Below are 14,147 nucleotides of genomic sequence, written 5' to 3' on the forward strand. Positions count from 1 at the left end.
TGATACCAAGCTGGCAGGAATAGCTAACACTCCAGAAGATAGGCTAAAGATTCAGAAGGATCTTGACAAACTTGAACATTGGGCACTATCTAATAAAATGAAATTCAATGGTGAAAAGAGTAAGGTTCTACATTTAGGCAACAAAAACGGAATGCACAGGTACAGTATAGGTGATACCTTACTCAGTAGTAGTAACTGTGAAAGGGATCTTGGAGTCCTAGTGGACAACCATTTAAATATGAGCCAGCAGTGTGCAGCAGCTGCCAAAAAAGCCAACACAGTTCTAGGCTGCATCAACAGAGGGATAGAATCAAGATCACGTGAAGTGTTAATACCACTTTATAATGCCTTGGTAAGGCCACACTTGGAATACTGCATTCAGTTCTGGTCGCCACGATGTAAAAAAGATGTGGAGACTCTAGAAAGAGTGCAGAGAAGAGCAACAAAGATGATTAGGGGACTGGAGACTAAAACATATGAAGAACGGTTGCAGGAACTGGGTATGTTTAGCTTAAGAGAAAGAAGGACTAGGGGAGACATGATAGCATTATTCCAATATCTCAGAGGTTGCCACAAAGAAGAGGGAGTCAAACTATTCTCCAAAGCACCTGAGGGCAGGACAAGAAGCAATGGGTGGAAACTAATCAAGGAGAGAAGCAAATTAGAACTGAGGAGAAATTTCCTGACAGTTAGAACAATTAATCAGTGGAACAGCTTGCCTCCAGAAGTTGTGAATGCTCCAACACTGGAAGTCTTTAAGAAGATGTTGGATAGCTATTTGTCTGAAACGGTATAGGGTTTCCTGCCTAGGCAGGGGGTTGGACTAGAAGACCTCCAAGGTCCCTTCCAACTCTACTATTGTATTATTGTATTATAAAGCCATTCTTGCTTAGATAACTGGTTCATGTTAAAATTATAAACTATAGTTAGGCTGTATAGAAAGAAAGGCATTTTTTTCTTGTAAGCTTTTCTAAAGATTAGTTAATGTAGAGAAACATAAAGTGAAACTAAGTTAATAATAAACAAGCAGGATTTTTTAGTAAGGTTACGCGCTGGGTAGCAGAAAGATAGAAAGTAATAATGCAACAGACAAAGGGAAATTGAGTGGATTGCAAACACAATGGAATCACATTCATGCTGTCATAGCTCTGTTTTCCAGTTCAGTTTAAGCTGTAAACTCTAGACTGCACTCCAGTAGTTCTGTGTCAGAGTCAATTCCTATAAACAACAATCTAGAGCAGTATTTCTACCTTGGTTGTACAGGTTAAGAATTATGTGTGTTAAAATCCAACATATCCAGATATGTCAAATTAAAAAACAATGTAGAATATACAGCTGATTGTTGCATTAGTAGTTAAAAATAATATCATTAAAGGAGCCTTTACTTTACCAGTTTCTGGGATACACAAGGAAAACGCTTAGGTTTTTGGCCATGTACTGTGCTGAGGTATTTGATTTGAACCAGGACATTAGATGTTGAGGATGTGCTCTTTTATATTGATGTAGCCAGCTGCATCATGGTTTATATATTATTATTGTGCTTTTGATGTTTGTATATCCCACAGAGTCATTGCTGCGAGACAGGTGGCTCTATAAATAATTTTAAATAAATAAATAAACGTTCAATTATAGATAGTAGATTAAGATGTAATGGCTGGAGTCATACAACATGCTAAGTCAAAGCTAAAGATTATGATTGTGCAATGTATGAGTTTAGTTCCAGAGTAGCAAAAGTTTAATTGTATTATATGCAGGGATTGGCTATATACCAGTGCTTTCTTCGACAATATCTACCTGATTACCCCCAAAATATTGTAATTTGACTGAATATTTTATTCGTTTAGTTTGAAGGTGTGAATGTCGTAGCAGATGTGTCTTTGATGTTTCTAGGAAGAGGAAAAATCCTATTGATATCTATTAATTCCAAACAATAACTGTCTTATAACTTTACTTTCAAAACTTTGATATAGCTGAACCAAAGTAGCTGTAGATACACTGGTGCAATATGTACATTTTCTTCCTCTCTCCAAAAATATACAGTATGTTTGAAGTTTTTCTATTGTACAATTTGTATATTAATCTAATAATATACCCTAGCAATATACAGAAGCTTAGCAACTCTAGTTACAGTATATATGCCATTTTGTAGCTGTTTTTAATAATTGCAATACAGCACGAGGAAAAATGAATGAAAAATAATATTATAATGGGAAGGAATTATAATGAACAGATTTGACTCTTTGTAATAAAAATATTTTCTGCGTTGTATCATAAAAAGAGCAAATAAATTGGCATGAATTCTGCAGCATGTGGATATTTCTGTTGAATTCAGTAACTGGTTGTTTCATTTTTACTCACACCTTGTATCAGTTGTCAATGTGAGCAATCCTGAAAGTGTTAATTTCAAGCTATGTTAAACACTTGCTTGAATAATTTATTGGTTATTTATTCAGTCTGAGAGGAAGGTCAGAATATGCATTTAAATGGAAATGTTCTTACAAACATTACAGAAAGGACCCTACTATTATCAGTGCTTCTCAGCTGGATTTAGTTTGAAAGAAACTGGTCAGAGAGATCAGGGAGCTAATACTTAATCCTGAAGCATTTATCAAATACTATCACAGCTGTTTTACATACAAAGGTCTCATGGAATGCATTTGAGCTCAACTTCCTTGTCCTTGAACAGGCTGAAGTCAACTCTGTTCTCACTCTGTTCTCATTTTGAATTGCTAATTTAAGAGAAGATGAAAGGACTACTTGGGTCAAAGAGAAAGGCTAAAGATCATACAAATCATTTAGCTTTTGGAAGTTTCAACTATGTAGGAACATAAGAAACTTATCCCAAACGTAAAAGAATTCAGCAGAGTGAATTGTATATTCTACTCACCTTAGATCAGAGCCAGGTTCCTACTGGTTTGGAGTAGTTTGGCCATGCACCCGAACCGTTTTTTTCAGTGGCACGATAGGCACCGCCATCTTGTTTTTTGTACTGCGCATGCACATATAGGATGCATCAAGCATGCATCTACTGTGCGTCAAGCACACATAGCGCATCCCTGAGCAAACTGGAAGTAGCAGCAGCTGGAACGCATCCCTACCTTAGATGAGGAACATTTTGGACTGCAGCAGCTGCAGTTCTCCTGGTACAAGGCTCCTCTTCAGCAGGGCTGTTTCCTGGAATGCCAGGATAAGCTGGGACATTGCCTGAACTCCTCAATGTTTCAAGAAGCATTGGAGAAGAGGAAAGTATTGTATTGGAGAAGAGAATTACACAATTTACATGTAAAAAGAAGGTTGAGATCCCTTAAGCTTTTGTTTAAATCTTATAAGATAAATGAAATATCTTAAACCCATTAAGCAAATTCTAATATTCATCTTTTGAGCCATAAAATTGCCTCACTAACGCATATACTCAAATGAAGTTGTCTGTCCAATTAGACTTAGAGATCTAGACTTAAGCATTTCCCATCTCTGTCAAGACCTGAACCTGGACTATGGAATTAACTGATGTCAGTAAGGTCATTACAGATTTCTCCATGTAAAAATATTAGAATCACATTTTTTTCCTGAAACCATACACGCCACAAATTCTATTCAGTTAATCTCCCTCCACTTCCCTTATGATACATGTTGCATCAGATCAATACAGGCTATCATTCCTTGCTCTTATAGCAGCCTCCTATGCATTGGGATCAAATGCTTTGCTGGAGTCTGTCCTATTTACCTAAAAGTTTCATATTCCAATGCAAAAATGTGTAGATACAAAGAAGGATAAAGAAATACTGTCAGGGTTTCAGATATGAAAGAGTAAATCAATACAGGTAGTGAAAAAAGGTTAAAAAAAACCTGACCTCCAAGCAAAGACAGGAAACTTTTTCCTTTCTCAGGTGAGCTTTTAAAAATGGAGGAGGGCAATATGATTTTCTACTGTTCTTTTGCCTTCCCTCAGAGAAGAAATCTTGTCCAGATTTGATTCCTGCTAGATAACAAACACAGACCAACCAGAAACAGGCTGGAGAACCAGAAGAGATTAGACTGCCAAGGAAATGTGGAATTACATCTACATTTGGAAAGTTTAGAATTTATATCAGGTTTAGGCAGGGCAAAGATGGCAAGTAATGTCTATGAAGGGCAAAGGGGGAGGGAGGTCATGAAATCATGATGATGTCACAACAACCAGGCTCTGAATTTTAAATAATCAGAGAGGTAAATAAGGATACATGGAAGGATGATCTATTTTCAGACATCACATCAGACATATTGTCTTTTGATGATCATGGGTAGCCATGGCTGTCTATTTGGGGAATGGAGCTTCAGTGCAAAAGTTGACTAATGCCAAAGATGTTTCTTTTAAGAAAAACAGGTCAGGATTGAGAATAACTTGCAAAATGACTTTTTAACAATCTGACAGGGACGTGCGGTCAGGGGAGGCAAGGGAGGCAGAGCCTCACCTCTCTTCATGAAATAATAGTATATTATTATATTATATTATATTATATATTATGTGTGTGTGTGTGTGTGTGTGCACGCGCGTGTGCGTGTGTGTGTGTGTGTGTATATTTGTGTTACAATCCCTGGTATGCCCAATCTGGATTTGAATCCCAGTAAGGGTATGGCTAGCTGATGAGAGCTAAATAGCTTGAAATGGATCCATACTAGTCTCCCTTTATTTATTTATCAGCACAAATACAACATATATATATTATAATATTATATACATCCGTCCGGCCGCGCCCGGGAGCTGCGGAGACAGAAATGTTGTTGGCGCTCCCGGATGATGAAGCCACAAAAGCGACTGGGGAGGCAGGAAGGTTCTCATCGTTCCCCAGTTGCTTTCGTGGCTTCGTCATCCGGGAGCGCCGACAACATTTCTGCTTCCGCAGCTCCCGGGCGCGGCCGGACGGATGTAGCCAGAGCGATGCCGAGGCGGTCCGGGTGGGCGAAACAGCGAGCGAGTGAGCGATGGAGGATCAGGCAGCCTGATCCTCGGTCGCTCGCCCGCCGGACTGCCTCAGCGCCACTCTGGCTACCTCCGTCCGTCCGTGCCCGTGAGCTGCGGAGGCAGAAACGTTGTCGGCGCTCCTGGATGACGAAGCCACGAAAGCGACTGGGGAACGACGAGAACCTTCCTGCCTCTGCTGGACTTGCACAAAGGCAGGAAGGTTCTCGTCGTTCCCCAGTCACTTTCTAGGACTGTGGAGCGCGAGCTGGCGGAGCACGCTCAGGAAGGCGGGGAATGGGATTACGTGTGCTGGAGGCTGAGGCAGCCTCCACCTCCAGCACACGTGGTCCCATTCCGCGCCTTCCTGATGACGTCACCAGCCTCACCAGCAGTAAACCTCACCGCACATCACTGCAATCTGACTTATTTGCCTCCCAGACATTTGCCTCTTCACAACTCTAATACTATGCCACGGGTGTCAAACTTCACGTTGCCATCATGTGACATTTTGCAATGTTTTTTTTCCTTCACAGAGCTGGGGTGGGCATGGCTTTTGCATGATGCATCTGGCCCATGGGACACCAATTTGACACCCCTGTCTTATGCCTTCAAAATATATTTTATATCTCAGAATAGGACAGAGTGCAGAACCCCAACAGAAAGAAACGAATGAGAATTGCACTTGAGTGTAATGAACCAAGCAATAATATGTGAAATCCCTATCATGCAAAACATATATGCAAACATTTGCTGTAAATGATTGACTTTTAAAAGAAGCAACGGCAGTATACATGCATTTGGTAGTACATGCATTTTGTTTTGCATTTACAATCTGTTATCCAAACGTAAAATGAATTATATGAATAAGATGCTTTAAAAAGGCCTGCCCTTGACTCTCTATGCATTACAAAGACATTATTTTGTTGAATTTAGTCTCAAGGTCTTTCACACAACCTTTTTTCTCAGAAAAAAGAAATGTTCTTGTAGAAAAATGCTAATTATTTAGGGAGGGAAATGACTGCCATGAGTCAGGAAGAAAATTTAATGGCCTGTTCTGCTCACAGCTATGAGTGGAAAGGATAGGAGACTGGAATGCAAATTTCTAGTAAAGAGATGATAATTACACAATCAGGTTGTTAGCAGACTACAAGAAGTCATCCTTGAATGCCCATTAAAATAATTGCATTCAGCATTCATGACTCCAGCAGGCCATAGGAGAACTGGGCAAACTGGTTTTATTAAACACTGAAAAAGAACAATGCAAATTGCTGACAATCCTTGAATTAGGCCATGATTCATATGTAGAACTTTTGGTGAACAGGTGTGTTGGCATGCATGCATGCATCTATGCATGCATGTATATGTATATGTATATGTATATGTATATGTATATGTATATGTATATGTATATGTATATGTATATGTATATGTATATGTATATGTATACACAGTATATACACACACACACACACACAAGCAACCCACCTCTGTCAAGGACCCTACTGTTGGTGCCATTTGAGACTATAAAGGGTACAATATAGCTTCAGTAAACACTGAGTTAAAGAGTTAAACTCTGTTTCTCCACCCTTTACAGTACAACATGGTAGCAAACCTTTTTTTGGCGCTTGAGAATTTTTTTAATGTTTCTGAAGTCCATAAGAAGACATGACAATGATGGATTGATGTTGCACCGTTGAATGTGACTAAAATTTTCAGCTTGTTCTCACCTTTTTTGTTTTAATTTAAAAACTAAACATAGATCCATCAATCCTATCAGAAGCTTGCTATACCTATTTTGTAACTTGTTTGAAAAACAAAAGGGGGGGAGGGCTGACCAAAGCCCATTGATCTGCTACAGAAATATGCTAGTACATTATTCCCAAATGGACCATAGCTATCCGTATCTATTTAGGACGTACAGGTCCACCAACATTTTTTATTTCTCAAAGTTTGAAACTAATTTTCCCCTTATTTTTTATAGCAGTTCATAGAATTCAGGTACTGATACATGAAGAAAACACATTTAGCTAAGACACTACAAGAGAAGAGAAAGCATTCATTTGAAAATGTTGTTCATTTACTTTTTTTGAAAAATAATAGGTCAAAAATGGGACAATCAAAATAAAAATATTTATAAGTGGAAACATTCATGTACCATTTTGGAAAAGTATATAAATTTAACTCTGAAGATAGTCTTAAGTAATCAGTAAATAGTTATCCAACTACATACTTTATTTATTTATTTATTTATTAATCCATTTTATATGCCGCACCCTTTCCACCAAGGGACTCGGGGCGGCGTACAATTTACTACACAACAATAAATAACAAGGAGGAGATATACAAAAAGCATTATACAACACATAATAAATAAATAATCAATTAATTAAAAACAGCAAAAAGCAATTAAAAACACTCAATATAGATGTAGTTCCATTATGGACTTCCTGCTCAGCACTTGTATTGGGAAAGAGGGATATCTTTATATTTTATAAATGCCAAGGTCCTTTATTTATAACAAAATTACCATTATTTTTCCAGTATGATTAATAGATAGATGATAGATAGATAGGTAGATGATTGATAGATAGATAGATAGATAGATAGATAGATAGATAGATAGATAGATAGATAGATAGATGATGGATGGATGGATGATAGGTAGGTAGGTAGGTAGGTAGGTAGGTAGGTAGGTAGGTAGGTAGGTAGGTAGGTAGATATAGATTTAGCTCTTTGGCATCTATATGCACTTACTCTAGCCAGTGCTTGCTGTATAGTGTCTCACATTCTAAATATTGGGAAGAATAGTTTATAACAAACTACCGATGTTTATAGGCTCACAAACTGCACCCTTAAGGCACTATACTGCATCTCTCCTAAATTAAAAACTATGAGTGACTTATATAGATGTGTAGGGGGTGGGTGGATGTGTTTCCATATGTGTGTGTTCTGCTTTTGGTTATTTATGGTTTATTAAGCATGTGGCTATGAGGTCGGGACTGGTGAATAAAGGACCTTTGACTGTTGTTTTTCTCCTATCTCTATATATTCTGTCTCTATATATATTTTATATGCCTTGACAGCTAATAATAAGGAATATTTAACTTCTTTTGCTTCAAACACCTGGCACTCACCTCATCCTGGTTCTTATTGCCACATTGCTTTAAAGCATTGCTCCCTATGCTTTATATATACTGCCAACCTAAGCTGTTAAAATCAATTTTTATTGTTTCCCCAAACCAGAAAAATGCAATGTACAAAGAAGGTGATGAAATTAAGAGTCAAGAATAGGATTTAGGCTTAAACTACCTTGGGTGATATCTTAGATATAATGATCTCCCAAATATGGGAAAGAAAAGAAGAAAGCAAATGCCACAACTTGAATTCTATTTAAAAGAGAAAGAGAAAACAATGATAGAACCTTCAAGATTTTGTGTGATATGTTGGAGCGGGGGTATTTTGAACTCTTTCTTGGTACATCAGTCTTTTGTTAGCAAATTTAATGGTTTCAATATTTATTACTGATATTCCACATTGCTTAATGAAATACCATTCTTTATGCAACTTTGCAGTTATCAAAGATCACTGTTAGAGAGTTGGGTCTCATTATTAGCAGAGTTATTGTCCTTTGGAGATTGAGTTAATGGCCATTTGTCTTTCTCAGTATGATTAATAACTGCCCTCTTGAGACACTGAATAGGTTACATTTAGTAAAATTATGTTAGGCTTGCCTTTTCATCAGCTTAGATTGCTCTGTGTAGCTTTCATCTCTTGGCACAAGCCTTGACGTCAATACCTATCCTATCCATTGCTCCCCTTACTGTGTTCATTTTGTTTCAAAGGACAATGAGTGAAGTTTCCTGGGAGAAAGGAGGGAGAACTGCACAAAGGGAGATAGTCTATGCAGGCCAGATTTCAACACTAAATGGCATGATGGGGAGAAATGTTCCTCTGGTCTTTTTCATACGTGTTAGGACTATAATGTTTTGAATTCCTAGGCAACGTGGCCTAGTTATCATGGTTCAGTGTCAGTTTATGGCTAGTTTTGGAATAAAACTTTGTGAGCCAATGGTAATTCTAAGATGTGTTTAGAGCTACCAACCTATTTTGTTTGGAAAATGATTAATATAAGTGATTCATATTGATGTTGACATGCTGGGCATTTTTATTATAGGTTAACAAAATAATACCAGACAATGTTGAATTGCTGGAAATAGAGAATGCATCAAATTTCCAATGTCTCTTCGCTTGGAATAACTTGACACTCATTTCCTGCCATCTGGCTGTTACTCTCCTGTTCAATTTCTTTATTTTTTATCTCTCCACTTGGCCTCTTCTAGGTCTCAAATAAATGGTTAAATACTTCCCCAACTCTGTATATTTGATGTTTATCATAAGCAGGTCTTTTCTTTCTTAGCTCTCACCTAATCAAAAAATATGCAGGCAGCCTTATACTCAATTATCTCAGACCAAAGAGAGGCCATTTTACCTATTTCCTGGATCCTATTCTAAAAATAAGATGATTTTCTCTTTCTTCTTCACAACTGTTTGCTAATTATCCTACTCAACAATAAATATTTTTATAATGTTGATCTTTTGCAACACAAGACCACATCAGTTCTCTTTAGTTCACAGTCAAATGGCATCTTGTACAAATGGCTAATTCTGCATGACCAATCACCAGCAGTCATTGTAATTCTCAGCTCTTCTAATTTACATTGCCCTCACAGTCTATTTCTCCTGTTTTATAATCCTCTATCATTTGTTTTAAAAATTATCTTATATTTCTTTCTACTCCCCTCTTTTCTATCTTTTCATTTTCATTTTCCTTGAATCTCACAGGCAAAACGCTATAATGGTAGCACTGGTTCTCCATTATGATCTTGGCTCCTAGTTAAATTTTACCTTTTGGACTAAAAAGAACACAATATGAACTGAATTGACTTTGCAAGGTAGACATAACCCTGTCTTAAAAATTGAATATATTTGTGTAATTAACTATTTATTCCAATGGTAATTTTAAAAATAAAGTCACTGGTGTCTTTTGGATCAGTTGGTAAAAAGAAAAAAAGTTTTCTGTACAGCATCAATATTCAAGGAGAAGGGATAAACAGAGCGCTGCATCATTGCAGCCATGAGTAACAGTGATGGACTCACTGAAATGTGACAAGATTTATTACTGTCTCTTGAAGAACAATTGCTTGCTTGGTGTCCTCAGTAAATAATGTTCTCTCTGTGCCATCTGGGGACATCATTAGTCCAGAAGAGAGTGATGCCAGAATTAACTGTTTGGAAGGTGCTTGACCTCAGCAGGCATCTTTACTTGTGTTACTAAATTTATTCATAATGTAAATTATATATGTGTTCTATTTTTTCAATGTAATCATAGCATAGTGTATATGAGTAGATATAAAACTATTAGATGTGAAACTATTTAACACCACAGATAATTCTACTACCCTACAAAATGACCTAGATTATGTATCTGAATGGTCAAACAATTGGCAACTCCAAATCTCTGCGAACAAATGCTCAATCCTACACTTTGGCAGTAAAAATCAGAACATCAAATATAAGCTGGGCAGAAACAACCTAATAGATGACCCACACTCTGTCAAAGACCTAGGAGTACTCATTTCAAAAGATCTAAGCCCCAGAGCTCACTGTAACAACATCGCCAAAAAGCAGAGTAGTCAACATTATTTGATGAAGCTTTCTCTTTGGTGATGCTATACTGCTAACTAGGGCATACAAAACCTTTGCCAAACATATCCTTGAATACTGCACACCTGCCTGGAACCCTCACTGTATTTCGGACATTGGAGAGGGTTTAAAAGTATTTTACAAGAACAGTACTCAACTTCTCTGCTTGCAATAAAATTTCTTATACCACCAGGCTTGAAATTTTATGCCTCGATAACCTTGAACTCTGCCATCTACATTCTGATCTAAGCTTAGTACACAAGATTATCTGCCATAACGTCCTACCTGTTAGCAACTACTTTAACTTCAACCGCAATAACACAAGGGTTATTAATAGATACAAACTAAATGTAATCTGCTCTAATCTTGATAGCAGAAAATACTGTATAACTTCAGCAATAGAGTAGTAAATGTCTGGAACACTCTACTCCTCTAACCCCCATCCATACCCTTTACCTTAAACTATTGTGGACCTTACGTGTTTCTTTAGAGGTCCCAAGGAGGTGTGCATAAGTGCACCAGTGTACTTACCATCCCTGTGCTACTGTCCCCTTTTATATGTACTCATTTTATATGTTTATGGTTATGTTTTGCTTACTTATATTCATTTATTTGTGCCAATTTGTCATGTGTCCATGTCTATGTCTATACTGATACTTGTTTCCTTGTAATTGTTGATAAATAAATAAAATTAATAAAATTAATAAAATTAATAAAATAAATAAAATAAATAAAATAATAAATAAAATAAATAAAATAAATAAAATAAATAAAATAAATAAAATAAATAAAATAAATAAAATAAATAAAATAAATAAATAAAATAAATAAAATTAATAAAATAAATAAAATAAATAATAAAATAAATAAAATAAATAAAATAAATAAAATAAATAAAATAAATAAAATAAATAAAATAAATAAATAAAATAAATAAAATAAATAAAATAAATAAAATAAATAAAATAAATAAAATAAATAAAATAAATAAAATAAATAAAATAAATAAAATAAATAAAATAAATAAAATAAATAAAATAAAATAAAATAAATACAGGAGCTGATGAATACCTTTATGACCTAGTGGTGTACCTAGCTGAACGTCATATTTGGCCTTAGTAAACTCAGGTTCAAATTCCCACATAGTCATGAAACTCATTGGACAACATTTAATTAATTGATTTTTTTTTTCTAGACTAACCTATATCACAGACTTATAGTGAATATCAGACATGGAGGGATGGAAAAGGATAAAAAAAATTATCATAGCTATAAATTGATGAAAAGCTAACATGGGTTAGCATATTTCATTACATATATTTTAAGTCGATGTTGTTGTTTTTTTCTTTGTTTCTTCCAATACTGTAAATAGAAAATGGATGATTCAATTGCCTGGAAGGTAATATTTTAAGGTAGGCATTCTTTAATATAATATGATAAACCTTAAGGTTCACCTTAAGAACATTCTTGATGCACTGGCTCATTCTTACTACTATCATTTATAAATCCATAGATTACTTGGTTGGATTTTTATATGCAAAAACCAGCTTATCAACATACTGTACTGACATGTTTTTTGTGAATTTTTGTTCTGGCATTATTATGGCATTTCATAATGGGGTTATAGAATGGGGTTAATTAGAAGCATTGATTATTTTTTCTGTAATGCATAAGGAAGTTATAGACAAAGTGAATGCAGAGATACAAATCTGAGATCCTTTGTTCTTTCAATCTTATCACAAGCAATACTGAAACTTTTCAGGATTGTGGAAGACACTCACAGCCTGAAATATCTGATTCTTTTTGGTCTGAATATAAATTGAAGCCCTCTCAGCTCTCATTCCTTTCTGTCATTTTCAGCAATCCTGTCCTAGTCTTATGCTTTCGTTTGTTTAGCTATCTGTACCCCTTTTTGCTATCTCATCTGCTACAACCTCATCAATATGGGGTACCTTTCAATGGGAGAAATAACTGTTGACAAGAATAGATTGATTTTGTGGAGTGAGAGAGAGACACACAGAAGGGCAGAGGAACTTCTTATCCGTGACTTCTGAGAAGCAAACCTGAAGTAAGTCAACTAACTTTAATAAAACTTGAATGATAAAAAGAACATTCCTGTTTTGTAAAATGGGTTTCATGCTGCTGGGTATGGTAGTATTGTGAACACTTCCTTGAATATAAAATGAAGGAAAATACTCTGGTTAACACAGGTTTTAAAAAACAAAGGTCTTTGGAAATAAGAGACCATTGACTAAGTGCATACAAATGAGCTGTCTCCAAGGACATTGCCTTCACCCCTGTTTTGTACTTTGCTTACTAAAGAGCTGCATCAGGGATTGGGATTCTATTTAGCTTTTAAATGTTTTTAAGAGCTGACAAAGCACTTGGCTGAGGTAGTGGTTTCTATTATTGCTTTACAAGCAAAAGTGAAACTGAAAGATAGCTATGATTAGGTGGTTACTGTAGAGGAAAAAGCTACTGCTAGTACCTGAAGATCAGAGGAAAATACAACAGTATCTCTTAGAATAGGACCCAGGATGAGAATGTCAGATTAAATAAATGAAGGTTAGGTATCTTCAAGTCACAGTAGCAAAAGAATAAATAAATGTTGAAACAATTTAGAGAGCCGATGAAACTACAGGACCTTGGACAGTTCCAAATGAAACACCACCCACACCCAATAGAAGTGTTTTCCTATTTAATTCTTGGCTTTTGGGATATTTATTTATTTGTTTATATGGCTACTCATCTTGTGCAAGTGACTATGAGTGGTGTACAAGGATTAAGAATTCCACCAAGCTACTGTGTATCTCTTTCCCCAAGGAATAAACATCTATTATATAAGTATACTGCTAATTTGCCATTGCCACATTTTTTCCAAGTTCAACTTCTCAGCTTTTGTTGGGTTATGTGTTTTCCCCAGTAATTATCACAATTTATTCTCACTGCTGTAAACATACATCTGATTAAATTATGATTTTCTTTCTTTTTTCCCTACAAGTTTATACGTAGGAGAAAAGTTATGGTTACGTTTCAAACATAATTTCCAAAATTTTCTTCATTATACTACATATGTTTTTCCAGTACTTTTGAGTTAATTTACATATCCATGACATATGGATATGTACAAACAGAATTGGGACAAATACCACCTGTTTCATGGTATTGTCAACATTTATTGCTATATTATTTGTCTACAGGTAGTAATTTACTTTTGACCCTAATTTAGCCCAGAATAATAGTCAACATTTGATTGGATCCATTTATGACATTTTTTGCTAGAATCATTAAACAAATGCTGTGATCATTAAGCAACTTTATCTTACCCAATGGGTTCCCCCCCCCATAATTTATGGTAAACACCATAAATGGGCAGAAACTATAGAAACCCATGTTCACATGACCATAGAAACCTTACAAATGGCTGTAAAGAGAGGCATGTTTTCCCAAGTCCCAATCTGTAATCACATGACAGTTGGTGTAGCTGTCATAACTTTGAAAT

Source organism: Natrix helvetica (genome assembly GCF_964273705.1).
Source record: "Natrix helvetica genome assembly, chromosome: 5".
NCBI classification, from domain to species: Eukaryota; Metazoa; Chordata; class Lepidosauria; order Squamata; family Natricidae; genus Natrix; species Natrix helvetica.